The sequence below is a fragment of the Oncorhynchus gorbuscha genome, linkage group LG03 (assembly GCF_021184085.1).
Source record: "Oncorhynchus gorbuscha isolate QuinsamMale2020 ecotype Even-year linkage group LG03, OgorEven_v1.0, whole genome shotgun sequence".
In the NCBI taxonomy this organism is placed as follows: domain Eukaryota; kingdom Metazoa; phylum Chordata; class Actinopteri; order Salmoniformes; family Salmonidae; genus Oncorhynchus; species Oncorhynchus gorbuscha.
The window spans coordinates 93,281,997-93,284,711 of NC_060175.1; positions in this window are offsets into that span (position 1 = coordinate 93,281,997).

The following is a 2,715-nucleotide window of genomic DNA, read 5'->3' on the forward strand; positions in this document are numbered from 1 at the left end:
AGGTATTAACCTCTGGGGCATTATAGAGCTGGCCAGCGGTTGCTGCTCAGGTATTAACATCTGGGGCATTATAGAGCTGGCCAGCGGTTGCTGCTCAGGTATTAACATCTGGGGCATTATAGAGCTGGCCAGCGGTTGCTGCTCAGGTATTAACATCTGGGGCATTATAGAGCTGGCCAGCGGTTGCTGCTCAGGTATTAACATCTGGGGCATTATAGAGCTGGCCAGCGGTTGCTGCTCAGGTATTAACCTCTGGGGCATTATAGAGCTGGCCAGTGGTTGCTGCTCAGGTATTAACATCTGGGGCATTATAGAGCTGGCCAGCGGTTGCTGCTCAGGTATTAACATCTGGGGCATTATAGAGCTGGCCAGCGGTTGCTGCGCAGGTATTAACATCTGGGGCATTATAGAGCTGACCAGCGGTTGCTGCTCAAGTATTAACATCTGGGGCATTATAGAGCTGGCCAGCGGTTGCTACTCAGGTATTAACATCTGGGGCATTATAGAGCTGGCCAGTGGTTGCTGCTCAGGTATTAACATCTGGGGCATTATAGAGCTGGCCAGCGGTTGCTACTCAAGTATTAACATCTGGGGCATTATAGAGCTGGCCAGTGGTTTCTGTCTGGTGGGCTGAGGTTTACTTTCAAGCCATACCTGAGAGGGCTCGTGGGGGGGTCTGTTAGGGTGGAGGGAAAATACCCTCTCCGTTTACCCCAATCCTGTGACAAATCCAACGGTCCCCGGCCCTGGATGGAACCAGACACATTTTCTGGAGCCATGAAAAGAAAACAACTGGCAAACTTATTGCGCTTGGTAAATAGAGTTCATCAATCACACAGTCTCCAAACTCATTTTTTCCCTAACCAATAAACACACTGAGTGTACAAAACATTACAGACACCTGCTCTTTCCATAACATAGACTGACCAGGTGACTCCAGGTGAAGCTATGATCCCTTACTGATGTCACTTGTTAAATCCACTTCAATCAGTGTAGATGAAGGGGAGGAGACAGGTTAAAGAATTATGTTTTAGCCTTGAGACAATTGAGATATAGATTGTGGATGTGTGCAATTTAGAAGTTGAATGGAAGACAAAAGATTGTAGTGCCCTTGGTCTGCATATTGTAGGAGGTGCCAGGCCCACTGGTTTGTGTCCAGAACTTCAACGCTAATGGGTTTTATACGCTCAACAGTTTTTGTGTGTATCAAGAATGGTCCACCACCCAAAAGACATCAACTCAACTTGACACAACTGTGGGAAGCATTTTGAAGTCAACATGGGCCAATATCCCTGTGGAATGCTTTCAACACCTTGTAGAGTCCATACCCTGAAGAATTGAGGCTGTTTTGAAGTGAAAAGGTGGGGTGTAAACTCAATAGGAATGTGTCCTTAATGTTTTGTACATTCAGTGTCTGAGTCAATCACAAAAATACATATTTAAATGACAAATTATATTTTTACCACTGAAAATGTATATAATTAACAGAATGCTTTTTTTTGTTGTTTAAATACCATTGAAATGGAAAAATACAGTATAAATCCACTATAAAGACAATCAGACAGAAACATCTATATTATCACAGACATTTTCAGGTGAACTTTGTGTTCATTATATCATGAACTATAAAGGCCTGGTTGAAGTCCTACACAAACACGAGTTGTAGCCTGGACCCAGATCTGTTGGTACTGTGTAGCCAACTCCTATCAGCGACAGTAACCATAGCAGTTGGCACAAACAGATATAGGACCCAATTCTACATGAATTGGGCTTATATCCAAAATCCCAACGATTTTAAATGCATTTAATTTTTATTTCCTTAACTGTGATGTCAATCACTGTGCTGCAGTCACCAGAGCTTTTCTAACAATAAACACTTTTATGGGTACACATAACATTTGATTGTAAATATGTCTAAGCCAACACACAACTAAATGTTTATGCCACTGGAGCTCCACATGAAACTCATTATGAAGTATTTTATTTTCCTTTTTAGTGGGCTTAGACTAGAGGGAGGGGGGATGAGAAAGAAGCGAGTGAGAGAAACAGTGAGAGAAAGTGCAGGGAAAGAAAGGGGGGGAGAGAGAGTGGAAAGAGAGAAAGAGGTATGGGAAAAAGAGGGAGAGAGAGAAAAACACAGAGAGAGAGAAACAGACAGAGAGAGTTAGAGAGAGAGGTAGAGAGAGAGTGAGAGAGAGATATAGATAGATAGATAGATAGATAGATAGATAGATAGATAGATAGATAGATAGATAGATAGATAGATAGATAGATAGATAGATAGATAGATAGATAGATAGATAGATAGAGGAGAAAGAGGGAGAGAGAAAAAAAAACACAGAGAGAGAGAAACAGAGACAGAGAGAGGTAGAGAGAGTGCAGGGAAAGAGAGGGGGAGAGAGTGGAAAGAGAGAAAGAGGTATGGAAGAAAGAGGGAGAGAAAAACACAGAGAGAGAGAAACAGAGACAGAGAGAGGTAGAGAGAGAGATAGATAGATAGATAGATAGATAGATAGATAGATAGATAGATTGATAGGGGAGAAAGAGGGAGAGATAGATGTACCAGATGCTTGCATGTACCAGATGCTCAGCAGAATCTGCTCACACTTACTGGTTTGAGGACAAACCACACGACTAACAACATTGGACACTTTATGGAACACAAAGCCTTCACAATCTCATCCTGGAATATCCAAGGTCATCTGTCTTTGGCCT